The sequence below is a fragment of the Hemiscyllium ocellatum genome (genome assembly GCF_020745735.1).
Source record: "Hemiscyllium ocellatum isolate sHemOce1 chromosome 15 unlocalized genomic scaffold, sHemOce1.pat.X.cur. SUPER_15_unloc_17, whole genome shotgun sequence".
Classification (NCBI taxonomy): Eukaryota; Metazoa; Chordata; class Chondrichthyes; order Orectolobiformes; family Hemiscylliidae; genus Hemiscyllium; species Hemiscyllium ocellatum.
This window is the reverse complement of record NW_026867453.1, coordinates 248907-269135: the sequence shown is the minus strand read 5'-3', so window position 1 is coordinate 269135 and position 20229 is coordinate 248907.

The following is a 20229-nucleotide window of genomic DNA, read 5'->3' as shown; positions in this document are numbered from 1 at the left end:
ACTTTTACCCAGAGCAGCCAGTTACATCTGCATTCAGATACAAAATTCAGACCATTGCACAGAAGATAGACGAGCCCTCACAACGTTGGAAATGATTTTGTTTGATAAAACAGTCCATCCTAGACTTGCTTAGAACAACTCGTGATAACAAAATTGCTTGATTTTTTTTGTGTGGGGTAACACATGAAATGTTACTGTATTCCGACTGATGTGAACCATTTGCACTTCAAGTTATTTGAAAACGTCCTTCAAAAAAAGATATGGGAACAAATTTTAGAAATCATTGATCAAAGGGATTTTTTTTGGACTCAAGGAAGATCCATAGTGATATTTTGTAAATGTTTGGAGCTGTGATTGCTTCAAATTTTTAACTAAGACATTGGCATACAGTGGACGACATCACAATTTGCTGTAACATGAAACTCGCAACCACTGTGAACCATCGCCTGATGGTTCAGAATTTAACAAGGACCTAGCAAGGTTCGTGGAATGGACCGACGAGTGATACATGAAAATTAACAAAGGCATTTCTGAAATGATTAATTTAGCTAGGAAGAATGTAGAGACTTCACATCTCTGTTTGCATTTCAATATACTATAAATTACTTTTCTATTATATCCTAAAATACTCGAGTCTTTGTTCATATTTAATACACTCTATCTTGTTCCGGGGTTAAGATAGTTTCTTTATTTATTTCACTCAAGACTGGATGCTGTACTTTTGCCTCAGTATTGACCAAACTCGGTTTGGTGCCAGCTTATATCACTTGAGCTGCTTTTTCAGGAAGTGAATCTCTCCACCTGTTAAGTCAAAATAATCTGTTCATGCTTAGATTGAAATAAATCCTATTAATATCATCCCAAATTCAGACTCGGTTATTTTGTATTTATTCATTGGAATTGAACAGGAATATGACCGGCTGTTCTTGGTGGAGTGGGAGGGGGAGTTAAAGTGTTCAGCCACGGGGCCGTGGGGTTGGTTGGCACGGGTGTCCCAGAGATGTTCTCTGAAATGATCCGCAAGTTAGTGTCCTGTCTCCCTGATGCAGAGGAGACCACATCGGGTGGAACAGACACAGTGGATGACATTTGTGGAAGTATAGATAAGTTTCTGTGGGATGTGGAAGGATCATTTGGGGCCTTGTCGGAGGTGAGGGGGAGGTGTGGGCGCAGGTTTTGCACTTCCTGTGGTGACAGGGGAAGGTGACAGGGGTGGGGAGTGGGCTGGTGGGGGGCATGGACCTGACGAGGGAGTCGTGGAGGGAATGGTGTCTCCGGAATGCAGATAGGTGTAGGGAGGGAAATATACCCTGAGTGATGGGGTCTGTTTACAGTGGTGGAAGCAGCAGAGGATGATATGATGTATGCAAGGTTGGTGCGGTGGAAGATGAGGACCAGGAGGGCTCCCTGTTGCGATTGGAGGGATGGGGTTCAAGGCATCATCGACCACGTGGGAGGGGAAATTGCATTCTTTGATAAAGGATCTGGGATGTTTTATGGTGGAACTGGACCTCCTGGGAGCAGATGCGGTGGAGGCAGAGGAATTGAGAATAAAGGATGGCATTTTTACCTGAGGTCGGGTGGGAGGAGGTGTAGTCCAGGTAGCTGTGGGAGTCAGTGGGCTTGTAGTAAATGTTTAGTTGGTCACTGGAGATAGAGATGGAGAGGTCTAGGAAAGGGAGGGAGGTGTCCGAGATGGTCCCTGTAAAGTTTAGGTCAGGGTGGAAGGTTTTCGTAAAGTTAATGAACTGTTCAACCTCCTAGTGGTTGCATGAGGTGGCATTGATACAGTCATCAATGTAGCGGTGGTAAAGGTGGGCAATGATACCGGTGTAGCTGTGGAAGATTGACTGTTCCACATATCTGACGAAGAGGCAGGCATAGCTGGGGTCCATGGCTACCCCTTTGGTTTGGAGGAAGTGGGAGGATTGAAAGGAAATGCAGTTGAGGTTGAGCATGTACTGCTTGGGTTGGCGTGACAGGAAGAAACTGAGGGCTTCGAGGCCTCCATCATGGCGTTTGGATGTGTACAGGGCCTGGACATTCTGTTCATTCTGGGGCTTATCAATAGCTTGCAGTTATTATGGAACTGCAAGGGCAGTGGCTGGGAACTCGGAGAAACCAATGGTTCAGTCTTCTGCTTGAAGCAAATTTTGACCAGAACATTTAAACACCACAAAGCTCACTGTAGGAAATGCCAGTGCTGCAACTTTTAATAATATTTGAAACTTGGTTAAAAATAGGAATTTTTAGTTATAGTTTCTGAAATAATCAAGACAAGAATTAACTGTTAGAACAAGCTCTATCAAAGAGAGAAGATTTGCAAGGTTTGAAACCACACAGTGCTGTGGTTTATTTGAATTCAATGTTGGTCAGATTTAGATACAGCCAAGGTGATCTCTCCATAAATTGATTCTGTTAATCGGACACACCAACATACCTGTCTGTACTAAACTGTATTATTTGTTTAGTTGATCAAAATTTAGGAAATAGATCAAACAGAATGTATTTGGGTGGGAAGGTGATGGATACAGAAGACAGAATCAAAAGCTGGGAACATTAAATCTGAAGAGAGAGTAACAAGTAGTACAAGATCAAAGACATGGAAAGGTGCATGTCAATGTGTTCCAGACGTTAGTGAATCGAATGAGCTTGTTAGATAGTTGAGAGACTCGTCCAACAACATCCTGGAATCAGACCGTGAAATAGAGATCGAAAGGTCGATTTGCAAATGTCACTTCAATGTGATCACTTCACACTCTGTGTCCTGATCTAGGCCACATTGGCAGATGTTTCTGCCAGATTGTATCCCCTGGGTTTATTTTCTGATCAGAAGTGAGATGTGTGGCTTGCTGCTGGCACATAGAAACAGGAAGTTGCGCGCCAGCTGAGAATGATACATCAGGCGCTACTTTCCGTATTATCAGCACAAACAGTCTTCCTACCTCTGAGGGTGAACACACACTGACAGTGTCAAGAACAAACGGACAGTTTGCTGTTGGTCTCAACATTGTATTCAATTCCATTCCCGTTTTCCAGAATGAAGCAGAAGAGATTATTTCAGCTAGAGTAAATTATCTGTCAGAGAGATAAGAAGAGATATCATCGGGTGAAAGGAGCGAAATGACAATATGTAGTTTCGCTCATAAACCTATGTTTAAAAGTAGAAAGCTTGAGGGAAGGTAATAAATAAATCTAAGAGACAGCATTCATTAAAAGTTGGAATTGTAAGGTTTAAGCAATAAAATTCAGCAGGGCTTTGTTGGAAGTGAGACCATCTGGGAAGTGGTTGATTCTGTTTTCCGCAGAGGCAATGAGATGTGCCATCGGGTGTAAAAAGTGGATGTGATGCTTCTTGACTTCAATCAGGTTTTTGACCAGATCTTGCATCTTCAATATACTAAGGGTTCATGGGATCTGGTGCAGTTTGGCAAATGCATCGAAGGTTTATTTGTTGGCAGAAGGTAATGGTCGAAGGTAGTCATTGTGAAGACATCTTGTGTCCAGTGGCTTACTATACGACTTGGTGCTGGATCCTTTGCTGTTTGCAGCGTATATGAACGATCTAGTCAAGAATGTAGCAATTTTGATCAGTAAGTTCAAAGATGAGGTGAAAAACGTTTGGTTTTGCAATTAATGAGGAGGAAAGCCAGTGTGACATCGATGACCTTGCCTGTTGGAGAGAAGAATTGAAAACAGAACATTATATCCTAAAGTCTGTGAAGTAAAGCATTTTCAAGACTAACAAATGAAGTGAATATACGATGCATTGTTGGAATCTACAAATACAAAGGATAAGCGATCTTCTGTTGTGCATATCCACATCATGGAGTGGGGGTTGGAGCTATAGTCTGGAGATATTGTGGCTAGACCATTACTTTAGGAAACTGGGGTCTGAGCCTGCAGTGCTGCCACATCAAGTCATGAACTAAAGTTGATAATTAAACAACTCATTGAAGGAATAAGCTCCACAGATATCCCCTTGCTCTGCTTTGGAGAGCACAACACATCAGCGCAAAAGTTAAGGTTGAAGCATTCACAGCAATCGTCAGCCAGAAGTGCCAATTGTCTGATCCATCTCGGCATCTTCTATAGATCACCAATATTACAGATACCTGTCTTCAGGGAATTCGCTTCTCTCCATGTGAAATCAAGGCACTGTTGGGCGGGGGGCACTGGTTACTGCAAATGCTATGGAGCCTGACAAAATTCTGGCAATAATACTGCTGACTTGTGCTAGCCAAGCACTCCCAGTACAGCTACAATACTGGCATGGACAATGTGGAAAATAGGCCAGGCATGTCCTGTGCACAGAAAATAGGTCAAACCACCGTGGCGAATTACTGCTCCATCAGTCCATGCTCAATCATGAGTTAGGTGTAGGAAGGTGCTTTCAACAGTGCTATCAAGCAGCACTAGCTCAGTAATAACCTGCTCAGTGACATAAAATGTGGGTTACGCAAGGCCTACTCAGCTCATGACTGAATTACAGACTTGATTTAAACATGGCTTAAAAATGTGTTGCTGGAAAAGCGCAGCAGGTCAGGCAGCATCAAAGGAGCAGGAGAATCGACGTTTTGGACATAAATAAGCCCTTCTGAAGCCTGATTCCTGAAGAAGGGCTTATGCCCGAAACTTTGATTCTCCTGCTCCTTTGATGCTGCCTGACCTGCTGCGCTTTTCCAGCAACACATTTTTAAGCTCTGATCTCCAGCATCTGCGGTCCTCACTTTCTCCGAGTTGATTTAAACATGGACAAAGAACTGAATTCCAGAAATGAGGGAAGAGTGACAGCCCTTCACATTAAGGTCACATTTGACAGAGTGTGATATTATGGAGTCCTAGCAAAACTGGATTCAATGGGTATCAGGTGACAACCTCCCTGCTGCCTGCAGTCAGACCTCACACATTGGAAGGTGGCTCTGCTTGTTAGAGGGCAGTCGTCTCAGCCAAAGCAAATCTCTGTTGGAGTTCCTAAAGAAAGTGTCCTTGGCCCAATCATGTTCAGCTGCTTCAGCAATGCCTTTCCCTCCCTCAGAAGGTCAGAAGTGAAATCTGCATTGATCTAGCATTTTTTTTGTGACTGCTCAGTCCACATTCAAATGCAACAAAATCTGGACAATTTCCAGACTTGAGCTGACAAGTGGCAAATAGCATTCACACCACAAACCTGCGAGACAATGACCATTGACAATAAGAGACAATCTAACCAAAACCCCTTGACATTCAATAGTGTTACCATCACGGAATCCCTCACCATCGACATCCTGGGTTTTATTGTTCATTAGAAATTGAGCTGGACACTCCATATAAATACAGTGGTTGTAAGAGCAGGCCAGAGGCTAGGAATACTGCAGCGAGTAACTCACCCTCCTGACTTGCAAAGCCAACTGACTGTCTAAGAGACAGAAGTCAGGAGGGTAATAGCACAGCTCGCCCTTTGACTGGACAGGAGCACCTTCAACTGCACTCAAGAAGCCAGACATTGTCCAGGACAAAGCATCCCACTTGATCAGCAGCACATCCACAAGCGTCCATTGCCTCCAAATCTGATGCTTAGTACCTGCCATATGCTGAAAAATGTGTTGCTAGAAAAGCGCAGCAGGTCAGGCAGCATCCAAGGAGCAGGAGAATCGATGTTTCGGGCATAAGCCCTTCTTCAGGCATACCTGCCGTATGCACTATCTAAAATACTGCACTGCAGTAACTTAGCCACTTCCTTACACAGTACCTTCCCACTACCACTTGCATCTCGATGGATAAGAACAGCAGATACATGGGAACAGCACCACTGTAACCTCCTCTCTAAACTACTCAGCATCCTGACATGGAAATATATCATCGATCTTTTACTGTAACTGGGTCAAAATCTGGAATTCCCTTCCTCAGGTCATTTTGGAACATGCTATTTCAGAAAGGCAGCTTTCTGCCATCTTCTGAAGGACACCTACCAACAACTAAAAGCAACCACCGTGTTCCATGAGTCAATAAAAAAATCATTGAAGCTAACATGACAGTTTGAGAAAGTGGTTAAGGAGGCATTATGAGCATGTAATAAGCAATCGAAAGGTTTGGAGTAAAGTTCCAGAATCAAACTATACCATAGTAGCTTCAATTAATGAAAGAGTATGAAATGAAACTGCTGAAGTAACGAATGATAATCACAGACCTACCAAAGTTTTGAAGCATGTTACATGGTTCAGTATTGCCCTTCAGAGGAGGATGTGTGACCTTCCTACCTGGCCTGCCCTACCTGTTCAACAAAAAGGCGATGGTTCCTTTCCTGTGCCGAACCTGACTAAGAAACCCATCAGGAGAAAGTGAGGACTGCAGGTGCTGGAGATCTGAGTTGAGAGTGTAGTGCTGGAAAAGCACAGCAGGTCAGGCAGCATCCAAGGAGCAGGAGAATCAATGTTCCAGGCATAACAACTACATCAGGTATCTTAATAAAGGCCTTATGCCCAAAACGTCGATTCTCCTGCTCCTCGGACGCTGCCTGACCTGCTGTACTTTTCCAGCAACACAGTCTCGACTGAGAAGCCATTTGGTTGTAATAAAGCTTCTTAAGAAAGATCAACCATAATTAGCCGAGCAAGATGGCAGGCCTCAAAAAGGGAGCTGATGACCACCTTCTTGGGATATGTGACTAACGCTTTCATAATTCAGTGAAGAATTCAACAAATGCAAATGACGGTGAGTCAGGCTCTTCAGACAGATTTTAGATTGGTGATTGGATGCAAAGTCTCCTGAGATGTTGCTGTGAACAGCAAGAGAGTTCTTGCCAGTATTCCACTCCAATATTTGTTCATGATGTAAAGTGTCAGATTTCTTGCATTTCTGTGCTTTCTGTGCATTTCCAACATTCGGATCACAGTGATGATATCATGAGACCAGTATTCTCGAACTCCAGTTTGATGTTGAATGGCCAGGGTTTGGAATATCATCGTTTTGCATTTGAGTGAAATTTGAATTTAAAGAAATCCTGGAATCAGAAAGGAAGGCAAATGATGACCATGTAACCCGAGTCAATGGAAAAATACAAAAACAGCTGGTTCACGAATGACAAGGCATCTGTCACATCTACATGGTCTGGCCGACATGAGATTCCAGACCCACTGGGAAGTAATTGACTGTGTTCTGAAGTGGCTTTAGCAAGCTATTCAATGGGCAGTTGGGGATAGGGACTCATTGCTGACCCTTACCATTAAGTAATACGTGTAACGAAACCTCGTAACAACTATATCAATTAAATGTAATTGTTGCGGCAGTTCCTGTATTTCACGTAAATATTCTAAATTTGCAGAATTTTCAGCACTGAATTGTTAACCTAAATAAAAGTTTTAAATTATTTATCTTTCAGAAATAAATAATATCTGTTGCAATTCGGCTTCATAAATTTTTATTCACTTCTGCAAATGGTCAACATTCTTAAAATAAACTTGTTTCGATTTGAAACTTACCAACAAATCACTTCATTCACCTGGCTTTGCTGCCAACATCACTTCCTTGAAGCCAATTAAGCATTTATGTAAATAAACACAGAAATAGAATTCTCAGAATAGATTACAGAACCACAAAACCCTCATTTATATTTCCCCACAAGCACAGCACACGAATTGTGGAAAAAATGCAAATAACTCAATGGATTCCAATACTAATTGATGTTCGGACTTTTTAATACATAAGTTGTATGATTGTTGAATGACAGAGGTATCAATTGTCATGTTTAGTCAAAAAACTATAATTAAGAGATACATTGGCACAGCTAATATTTCTGTGTCTCTTTTTCTCTCTTCCCCTCCTGCCTTCCCCCTTTTTTCTTTATCTCTGATGCCTTGTTTTGCCTCTCCACAATCGGACAATGTTTTCCCCCATAACATGAAGCCAACACCTCACCAACATTGCCTCTCAGCCAAATTCATCCATTTCTTTCGAGAGATTTGAGTCAGGGCAAGATTTTCTCAAAAATCTGTCTGAGCATTGAGTGATCTGGAAATGCTTGATAGGAATGAGGCTGCAAGACTTTACTGTGTTAGTGTTTTCATTGTATCTCTGCACTATTATTCTTGTCTGAGGAATGTTTAATGGTTCAATGTAATGCATATTTAGTCTATAATTAACCTTACGCTGCACATCTCATGGAAGGTTTAATATTATAGAGGTCAATTTATTCTGTATCGACTCTGGGAGGATGTTTTTTAGGGAATCCTGGATGCAGCTCTACTCTGTGTCTAAACGAAAATATATTTGACATGATTGCATTGGACAACACAATATAGAGGGAGATTTACCCAGCACATTACATGAGCTGTACAATCACAGAAAACATTTGATGTAGCCGTGTAAAGGGGTTTGAACTCCTACCCACTGTCTTTCTGATTTTGAAATGCTTGACACCAGAATAAAAAGGGAACAACACTATGCATCGAAACTTTGTTATACAAGTAGACTATCATTTACAGGCACAGACATACGCACACACATAAGCAAATCATCTCTGAACAACCCTTGCAGTGTTTAATGGATGAGTACTGAGAGAGCTTTAATATGCAATGTGTGTGTATTCCATGCAACACATGCTGACAGTGTGCTTGATATGGTAGTTTAAATGTAGTTTTGACCTGTCTTTAACCTTTTCTGTGACAGCCGTGGTTGTGTTTGACAAATATTTAACAGAACTGAAGGACTATAAATGTAGTCACTGCATTAGAGGCAGAATGCAATGCCACCAAACAGTGAGAAAGATGACCCCTGTCTTTTTTCATGATGAGGGGGGATTGAAGCAGCTGGGCTTCAAACATGGAGGTTAATTTAGATGAGACCTATATAATTCTGAAAAGACTAACTTAGAGCAAAGGTCAATGAGAGGGAACCAGAAGCGGTCTGTTCAGCCAATGGGGTTTGGGCTTCCAAACAATGACATCATAGCTGAGCTGATAATCCTCACCTCCATTTTTACAGCGTTTAACTGTAAGCATTGATTCAATTCCCAAATCAAAACCTGCCCATTTCAGCCTTCAGTGTTCTATGGAAACAAATTCCACAGATTCACTACATTCTGGGAGACAAAATTCTGTTCTGCCTGACATTTGTGACCTCTAATTCAGAGAGTTTACTCACTGGCCCGAACCTCTCCCACAAGGGGAAACAACATTTCTGCATTTACACCATCAAGTTTCCTGAAAATAATAGATGTTTCAGAATGTCACCACTGAATCTTCTATGTTCTAATGAGTATAGGCCCAAACGACTCAGTCTCTACTCTCAAGACAGTCCCTCCATCCTCAGGATCAGTCGACTAAACCTCGTGTGGATTGTCTCACAGTCCAGTGTACCTTTTCTTTGTGAGATGAGTCCCAAGAACAGTCCATCGTATTTCAGCTGTGGTAAAAATAGAGCTTCTTTTCAGTTTTAACAAACATTATAGTCATACAGATATCAGGCACAGAAACAGACCCTTCGGTCCAACTGCACTGCCCAGATATCCCAACCTGACTGAGTACCATTTGCCAAACATTTGGCCTATCTTTCTCTAAATGTTCCCTGTTCATACACCCATCCAGGTGCCTTTTAAATGCAGTAATTGAACCCACCTCCACCACTATCACTGGCAACTGTTTCCAGTCACACACGTGAAAAGGTTACCCCTCAGGTTCTTTTCAAACGTTTCTCCTCTCACCTTAATCTGCTGTCCTCTAGTTTTGGACTCTCCCACTCGAGGAAAAAGGCCTTGGCTATTCACCATATCAATGCCCTGCATGATTTTATAGGGTCTTGTTCAGGCCACTCCTCAGCCTCCTTTCCTCTCACTGTAGGGAAAAGAAAAGCCCCAGCCTATTCAGCTTCACCTTATACCTTAAGCACTCCAGTTCCAGCATCATTCTTGGAAATCTTTTCTACATCCCCTCAAGTTTCACAAAATCCTTCATAGAAATGGTCAGCCAGATTTGTCTGTAATAATTCTAAACGTGGCCTCACAAATGTTCTGTGCAGCTGAGAGATGACATCTCGACTCCTACACTTAATGTTATGACCAATGAAGGAAAGCATGCCAAACACCTTCTTCCCCACCCTGTCTACCTGCAACTCCACTTTCAAGGAATGATGCATCTGCTCCCTTTGGTTTCTTTGCTCAGCAACACTCCCCAAGGTCCAGCCATTAATTGTATAAGTCTTGCCCTGGTTTGCCTTACAAAAATGCAGCACCTCACATTTATTTAATAAAGTTTGGGTTCATGAAAGGCAGGTCATGTTTAACTGATTAATTGAGATTCTTTGAGGTCATAATGAGCGTGGTAGACAATGGGGAACTGGTGAACGTGGTGTATCTGGATTTCCAAATGGCATTCAGCAAGGTGCTGCACAAAAGGCTGCTGCATAAGATAAAGATGCACAGTGTTACAGACAATGCATTAGCATGGACAGAAAACTGGTTAACTAACAGAATGCAAAACGTGGGGATAAATGGGTGTTTTTCTGGTTGGCAATCAGTGGCGAATGGTGTGTCTCAGGGATGAGTGTTGGGACTGCAATTGTTTACAATTCAGGTCGATTGCTTCGAGTTAGAGATCCAAGTGTAGTGTGTTGTAGTTCGCAGAAGGCACTTAAATGAGTGATAGAGCAAAGTGTGCAGGAGGATATAGACAGGTTAAGTGAGTGGGCAAGAGTCTGGCAGATGGAGTACAATGTTAGTAAACGTGAGGTCATCCATTTTGGGAGGAATAATAACAAACAGAATGCTGCTGTGCAGGGGGACTTGGCTGTTCTTGTGCATGAAACACAAAAGTATAGTTTGCAAGTACAGTAGCTAATTAGGAAGACAAATGGAATAGTGTCCTTCATTGGCAGAGTTTAAAATTAGGACTTTCTGCTGCAGCTGTATAGGGCGCTGGTGTGACCATGCCTGGAGTACTCTGTACACTTTTCATCACCTTACATGAGATGGCATTGGGGTGGGGTTTGCTGAGGAGGTTGATTATGTTGATTCTGGAAATGAGGGGGTTGGCTTGTGAGGAGAGATTGAGCAGACTGGGATTATACTCATTGGAATTCAGAACAATGTGGGAGGGGGGTTGTAAAATTATAAATGGGATAGATAAGACAGAAGCAGGGAGGCTATTTCCACTGGTGGGTGAAATTAGAATGACGGGGCATAACCTCAAAATAAGGGCAACAGATTTAGGACTGAGTTGAGGATCAACATCTTCACCCAAAGGGTTGTGAAGCTGTGGAATCCCCTGCCTAGTGAAGCAGCTGAGGCCAACCTGTTGAATGTTTTAAAGGTAAAATAGATTTTTTAACAGTAAAGGAATGGAGGGTTATAGTGAGCGGGTGGGTAAGTGGAATCTTAGTCCATTGAAAGATGATCCATGATGATATTGAAAGGCAGAGCAGACTCGTGGGGTCAGATGGCCTACTCCTGATCGTATTTCTAATGTTTGGATGTTGTTATGTTCTAACAGGCCTCCAATCCAAAACGTAATGCTCTCTGACTACTAAGTAAAAACTGAAAGAGCAGTGGATGCTGTGTATCAGAAACAAAAACGGAAACTGCTGGAAATGTTCAGAAGGTCTGGCAGCATCTCTGGCGTGAAAGGCTCACCAGTTTATGGTTCCCTGGCTTTTCCATACAACTTTCTTCAATAATGCTGCCACATTAGTCACTCTCCAGTCTTCTGGCATCTCATCTATGATTATCGATGATACAAATATCTCAGCAAGGGGTCCACGAATCTCTTCCCTAGCTTCCCACAAAGTTCTGAGAAATACCTAATCAGCTCTCCAGGATTTATTTCCATTTTTTACTTTAAGACCCCCAACACCTCCTCTTCTGTAAGATGAACTCATTTGATCTTTAAGGGCTGTATTCTCTTCTTAGTTATTCTTTTAACCTTAAAATAATTTTAGAATCTTTTCGGATTCTCCTTAATTCTATTTGCCATGCAATTTCATGCCCCCTTTTTTCCCTCATGATTTCCTGGTGAAGTATACTCCGACTGCCCTTACACCCTTCTCAGGATTCACTCAATCCCAGCTGTCTATATCTGATGAATGCCCCCTTCGTTTTCTGGACAGGAGTTGCAATTTCCCTCATCATTGAGCTTTTCCCATGCCTTGCCCTTCAAACAAACAGAAACATACCATCACTGAACTCTCATTGTCTCATTCTTAAAGGCCTCCCACTTGTCAGTCGTCCCTTTACCTGTGAATAACCTCCCCCAACCAACTTCTCAAAGTCTTATACCATCAAAACTGGCCACACTCCAATTTGAAACTTTCATTTTTAAATCAATTCTATCCTTTCTCATCATTATTATTAAACCAATAGAATTATGATCACTTTCCCTGAAGCGTGCCCCTACAGACACCTCAGTCACTTGTCCTGCCTTGATTCCCAACAGAAGGTCAAGTATTGTGAACTGTCCAGTAGGTCCATCCACATATTGAATAACAATATTTTCTTGTACAGACTTAACCAATTTCTCCACATTCCAAGATCTTAACACTACCCCAAACTCTGGTTGGAAAGTTAAAATTCCCTACCATTATCCTCTTTCCTTACAGATAGCAGAATCGCTTGTAATTTTCCCACTGACTATTAGGAGGCCCATTTTACAATCCCAGCAAGGTCATCACCTCTTTCTTATTTTTAAGTTTCATCCATATAACTTCACTGGGCAGTCTCCAAGAAATATCCTCTCTACATCCAGCTGTAATGTTCTTTCTAACCAAGAACACTCCTCCACCTCCTCTCTTGCTCCTCTGTCTATCCATTCTATAACATCTGTATCCTGGAACATTAAGTTGTCAGTCCTGTTCATCCCTGAGCCACATTTCTGTAATGGTAATGTTATCCTTGTCCCACATTCCCATCTATGCCCTATGTTCATCTGTCTCACATGTCAGGCCTCTTCCATCGAAGTAAATGCAGTTTAACGTTCTTACTTTGCTCTTGCCAAACTGTTGTCTGCCTTGACCCCGAGAATTGCTCACAGCATCTCACCTCAAACACTTCTCTTTTCTCACTATCTTGTTAGTTCCCACCATCCACCTTACTAATTTAAAACCTTCAGCATACTGCTAGCAAATTTCCCCACAAGAATATCGGTCCCCTTCCAAGTCAGGTCCCTCTTATATAGGTCATTTCTATCCCTGAAGAGATCCCAGTGATTGAAAAATGGGAATCCTAACCCCTGCAGCAGTTCCTCAGCTACACATTCGCTGCTCTATCTGACTGTTCCTAATCTCAATATTCCATTAGTTTTTAAACAAACCCCAACATGACATTTGCCATCTTTATTGACAGTTGAAATTAAAAGCTAACTTTTTGTGGTTCGGAGATGCAGACTCCCTGTAGATTTCTGAATTCAATCTCTACCTTGCCTGTTAAAATGCACAAGTCCACTGTATATGTCTGTTCTCATTTATTTAATCCACATTATATTAGTGTGCAAAACTCCTTGTTCACCCCCATCCTATCTGTATCGCTCCGCAAACTTCTTTTTGTGTCATACTCACCACTTGTCTCCGCTCCAATTTTTGTGTCATTCGCAAACTTGCCTACAATATACTCACTTTCCTCATCTAAGTCATCAAAATACTTTGTAAATTTTTTTTGTCCTCCAGAACAGATTTATGTGGTCCTCCACACTTTGACATCCTGTAAAATAAAACACTTAATCAAACTTTTCGGATTGGGATTTCAAAAATCCTCTCTCCACGTTAATACAGTACCTCCAAAGCCAAGGCTCCTTTCTTATTCAGTAATCTTATGCATGGGTGCTATCAAACACCTTCAGAAAATCAAAACATATTACAATCACCGTTTCCTCCATTTTCTCCAAGAATTCCAATACATTTATCAGGCAAGATTTCCATTTTGTAAAGCCATTCCCAGTTTTCTGCTGGAACATCCTTTTTTAAAGACTCCACCATTTTTTTCAATAAATGATGTTAAACTAAGTAGCCTCAGTCAATCTTTTGTGTGCCTTAACTTTTTATGAGTGAAGGTGTTGGTTGAAGGATCTACTATCAGCCGTCACTTCCACCTGCTGGAGAAGCACTGTCATCTACTGTGAAAAACTCAACAAATTGTGTCTATGTTCATTTACTGAGAAAGCAATTCCACAAATGTTCTAGCTCATCACCTTCTGCTGGCGGTCCCAGATTTTACGAAGCTATTCATTGAAAGTCGACAAGGCTAATTAACATCAAATCAAGATCAATAATTGAGCAGAAATATCTCAATTCCTGGTCACGTATTTTTGTTCATCTCTTTTTAGGACATTAGCTTTGACAATGTGGAGACTGTATGGGTGGAGCTGTGAAATACCAAGGGACAAAAAACATTAGTGGGTGTCATAGACAGACCCCTAGACTGCAGTGGTCGTATCGGAATAGTATTAAACAGGAAATTAGCCAAGCATGTGATATGGAGACATCTGTGACCATGGGTGATTTTAATCTGCATCTAGATTGGACAAATCAAATTAGCCACAATGTCTTAGAGGAAAAATTCCTGGAGTACATACAGGATGGTTTTCTTAACCAATATGTGGATGAACCAACTAGAGAGCAGGCCATCTTAGACTGGGTACTGTGTAATGAGAAGGGAATCATTGCCAATCTAGCTGCGTGAGACTCCTTGGGGATGAGTGACCATGACATGATACAACTTTTTTTATCAAGATGGAGAGTGAGCCAGCTGATTTGGAGACTAGGGTGCTGAATTTTAATAAAGGAAACTATGAAGATATATAAGGCATGAGTTGGCGTTGATAGATCAGTGAAAGTTGCTTAAAGGTGTGACAGTAGATAGGCATTGGCAAATATTCAAGGAAATCATGGGGGAACTGCAACAGCTATTTATTCCTGTCTGGTACAAAAGCAAAATGGGTAACAGGGCCAATCCATGGCTTATAAAGGAAATTAGATAGCATCCAATTGAAGGAAATGGGCCAAAAAAAATAACAGGCCTGATATTTGAGAGCAGTTTCGAATTCAGCAAAGAAGGACCAAGGGATTGATTAAGATGGGGAAAACACAGTACAAAAGAAAGTAAGCTTGCAGGGAACATGAAGACTGATGCTACAAGGTTCTACAGTACACGAAGAGAAAGAGATTGATGAAGACAAATGTTAGGTCCCTATAGATGGAAATTGGGGAAATGTATAACAAAGGACAACGAACAGCTGAGCAATTGTATACATCCTTTAGTTCTGTCTTCACAAAAACCGACAGTTATACAGGAGGTGGGTGAGGCTGCAGTTGGAGCATGTGTTCTGTTTTGGTCACCTTGCTCGGGGAAGGATGTTATTAAACTGGAAAGAGTGCAGAAGAAATTTATAAGGATGTTGCTCGCACTCAGTGTTATAAGGAGAGGCTGAACAAGCTTTTTCTTTTCTTGGCAGTCTAGGAGACTGAGAGGGGATCTTATAGAACTGTACAAAATTATGAGAGGCAGACACTCAGTCTTTTTTGTCTTGAAGAAGTTTTCCTCCTCTGTCTTTCCAATCTGCAGGCTCCCTGCCTCTATTCCTGATGAAGGGTTTTTGCCCGACACGTCGATTTTCCTGCTCCTCGGATGCTGCCTGACCTGCTGTGCTTTTCCAGCACCACTCTCATCTAGACTCTGGTTTCCAGCATCTGCAGTCCTTTTAACTAAATCAGACAGGCAGAGATTAGTGTCAGTGACTGTGGGGTTGGTTTATATCAGACGCGGGAGATTGGTATTAGTGACTGTGAGGCTGGTTTATATCAGACTGGAGGAAACTGTTGTCACTGTCTGTGGGGCAGGGTGAAATCAGACATGGGGATACTTGTGTCTGTGGGGTGGTTTATATCAGACAGGGGGTGATTGGTGTCAGTGAGTGAGGGGCTGGTTTATATCTGACAGGAAGAGTTTGGTGAGGATGTTATAAAGCCAGAAAAGGATCACTTCATGTTTTAATTCTCTTTCAAGGCATACTGGGCACTCAAGGGTTAAACATTCCACTGTGAAACAGACTCACTACAGTATCAATTACAGAATAGACAGAACATCTCAGTAGGATAACTGAATCTTCGAGAAGGAATCCATTGCAGCCACACATGTGGATTCCTCTGCAGCTCAGGCAACGGTATTTGTCCTCCCCAGCCAAGACTGATAGCCTTGGCTGCAACCCTGTTCAACTGCCTGCTGCTCCTATTATCTTGCTTCTCTCCGTATTAGCATAGGGATGTGAATTCCCCGTTGAAAACAGGCAAAACCCTTCAGTTTTAATCTCTTCCCATTGACACATGATCATGAAGAATACGATAATCAGTTGTTATCGCAGGACATCAACATTCACCGGACCTTGTAAAATTATAATTGCCCATCTTAAACAATGTAACGACAGTCAACCATGTGGATTATAGACCTTTTGTATCACCACAAGTAGATACACAACTACTTTCAGGGACATGGAGAATCTCACGCTGCACTCCAATAATAAAGCATCTGCTGTTGTACTCAAACTTGTGTCGTCTGGATTTGTGGAACAAAATATAGATTAACAGCCTCACAATTCTATGTTTGATTTTTCATTTTCAATCAGGAAGTGTCTGCTTCACCTTCCCATATCTAACAAACCATCAGATTTCATCTCTGCAGCCTCAGATCCTCTCTGTAACCACAAATAAACACTGAGTGCCGAAGATATTTAGCAGGTGCAGAAGCATCTGCAGAGAGCGAGAACAGAGTTCAAACCCAGGTCTGACAGTGTGTCAGAATAAAGCTCAATCTTGTGGTACTGCCACATTGACAATTGTTAGTGCCAACACCTCAATCAAAGTCTCTTCATTGTCCTGTTTTTTATCGAATGGCAGTGGTCTACAGTGCAGAACGAGTCCCTTCAGCCCATTGATTCTGTGCCAGTCAAAAACAACCATCAAACTATGGTAACCTCATTTCTCAGCCCTCGGCCCATCACCTTGTATCAGGTAAAAACAATGACTGCAGATGCTGGAAACCAGAGTCTAGATTAGAGTGGTGCTGGAAAAGCCCAGCAAGTCAGGCAGCATCCAAGGAGCAGGAAAATTGACGTTTCGGGCAAACAGTACAGACTACAGATTCAAAAACACCAGCAACGGTTCTCCTTCAAGACCCATCACCTTGTATGTCTTGGCATTGCAAGTGCACATCTGAATACTTCTTCAATGATTTGAGAGCTTCTGTCTGTAATGCCCTTCCGGCAGTGAATTCAGTTTCTCACCACCCTCTGGGTGAAAGCCTTTTTCCTTCATTACACAGACCATGAGTATAGGAGTTAGGACATCATGTTGAGGTTGTACAGGCCTCTTTTAGAATACTGTGTCCAATTCTGGTCTCCCTGTTATAGGAGGGGTATTGTTAAACTGTTCAGAAAATATTTACAAGGATGTTGCCAGCACTGGATGGTTTGAGTTCGATGGAAAGGAGCTTGAAGGTTGAGGGGTGACCTTACAGAGGTGTATAATATAATAAGGAGCATATATAAGGTGAATGTCAGATGTCTTTTCCCTCGGGTGATAGACTTCAGGGTTTGTATATGAAGAGGAAGTGATTAGAGAGATATGGAACAAGTACAGGTAAATGGGACTAGGGTAAATTAGGATATCTGGTCAGCATGGATAAGTTGGGCCGAAGGATCTGTTTCTGTGCTGAAAGTCTCTATTACTCAATGACATGGTTGAGATGGATAAAATAATGAGGGGTGTTCATAAGGCAGATAGTGAGGAAATTTTCCCCTTGGACTAGGGAGCTTATTCCCCCCTAGACTTCAGCACTAGGGGACATACTTTTAAAGTGAGAGGAGAAAGATTTAAAAGGGAAATGAGGGTCAGCTTTTTCTACACAGAGAGTGGTTCGTGAGGAATTAATGGATGCGGGTACAGTTCCAATGTTTAAAAGGTATTTGGACAAACAGGAAAGTATTGAAGGGATATGGGCCAGGAGCAGGTGGTGGGACTAGTTTTGTTTGGGATTATGGGTAGCATGGACTTTGGGGGGAACCAAAAGGTCTGTTTCCATGCTGTATGACTTTATCACTGACATTCCCCTTAAGTCTCCTGCCCCTTACCTTAAATATCTGCACTGCCTTCCAGTCTTCACAACATTTGTCTTAATTGGTTCCTCCATCAAGGGGAATATTTCCTTACTGTCTACCCAATCAACACCGCTCATTATTTTGTACATCTCAGTGATCTCATAGAGTCAAACAGATGTACAACACAGAAACAGATCCTTCAACCCAACTCGTCCATGCCAACCTGATATCCAAAATTAACCTCGTCCCATTTACCAGCACTTGGCCCTCTAATCCCTTCCAGTTCAAATTAAAAATCACCCAACACCAGGTTATAATCCAACAGGTTTATTTGGAACCACTAGCTTTCCGAACACTGCTCCTTCATCAGGTGGTTGTGGAGTTTTCTTCTACCCCTCCCGATGTCTTTTATATGTTACTAGCCTTGTACTGGCCTGCACTTCCTCTTGCATACATGCACTGCCTGTTGCATGAAAACGTTGCCCCTTAGGACCCTTGTAAGTCTTTCCCCTCTCACCCTAAACCTATGCCCTCTAGTTCTGGACTCCCCCACCCCAGGGAAAAGACCTTGTCTATTTACCCTATCCATGCATCCATGACTTTATAAACCTCTAGAAGGTCACTCCTCAACCTTCGACACTCCAGGGAAACCAGTTCCAGCCTATTCAGCCTTTCCTGTAGTTCAAACCCTCCAACCCTGGCAACATCCTTGTAAATCTTTTCTGAACCCTTTCAAATTTCACAACATCCTTTCTATAGGAATCAGAGCAGAATTGCACACAATACTCCAAAGGTGGCCTAACCAATGTTCTCATACCGCCACAACATGACCTCCAAACTCCTTTACTCAATGCTCTGACTAATAAGGGAAAGTATATCAAATGCCTTCTTCACTATCCTATCTACCTGTGACTCCCCTCTCAATCTCTCTGGTCTAAGGAAAACGAACCAATCTTTCCAGTCGCTCTTCATAACTGAAACTCTCCAGCTCAGACAATATCTTTCCAAGTCTTGAGTGCTAACACATCCCTCCTTAAATGGGGATTCCAGAAATGCAGACAACAAGCTAGCTGTCCCCTAGCCAATGTTTTCGATAGTTCTAACAGAACTTCCCAGCTCAAACTCGGTGCTTAACAAGGAAAGGCGAGTTTATCACCTGAGCTGGTGTTTAAGTGACTGGGGGACATGCACAACAAGGTCCCTCTGATCTTCAGTGCTTCCCAGGGCCCTATAATGCATCACGTATTCCCTTACCATGATTGCCCTCCTATGATCTAAGCCCATCTTCCTCACTGTTTGCCATCACACTGGTTTTCATATCATCCGTGAACTCACTGATCAATCCTCCAACTTTCAAGTGAAAGTTATTTCAATAAACCTAGAAACTGCGAGGTCCCAATACTGGCCTCTGCAAGATCCCACTGGGAGAAAGTGAGGACTGCAGGTGCTGGAGATCAGAGCTGAAAATCTGTTGCTGGAAAAGCGCAGTAGGTCAGGCAGTATCCAAGGAGCAGGAGAGTCGACGTTTCGGGCATGAGCCCTTCTTCAGGAATGAGGAAAGTGTGTCCATCAGGCTAAGATAAAAGGTAGGGAGGAGGGACTTGGGGGAGGTGCGTTGGAAATGCGATAGATGGAAGGAGGTCAAGGTGAGGGTGTTAGGCCAGAGTGGGGTGGGGGCGGAGAGGTCAGGAAGAAGATTGCAGATTAGGAGGCGGTGCTGAGTTCAAGGGATTTGACTGAGACAAGGTGGGGGGAGGGGAAATGAGGAAACTGGAGAAATCTAAGTTCATCCCTTGTGGTTGGAGTGTTCCTAGGAGGAAGATTAGGCGCTCTTCCTCCAGCCGTCATGTTGCTATGGTCTGGCGACAGAGGAGTCCAAGGACCTGCATGTCCTTGGTGGAGTGGGAGGGGGAGTTGAAGCGTTGAGCCACGGGGTGGTTGGGTTGTTTGGTCCGGGTGTTCCAGAGGTGTTCTCTGAAACGTTCCGCAAGTAGGCAGCCTGTCTTCCTAATATAGAGGAGGCCCCATCAGGTGCAGTGGATGCAGTAAATGATGTGTGTGGATGTGCAGGTGAATTTGTGGTGGATATGGAAGGCTCCCTTGGGCCTTGGAAGGAAGTAAGGGGGGAGGCAATTTTGCATCTCTTGCAGTTGCAGGGGAAGGTGCCGGGAGTGGAGGTTGG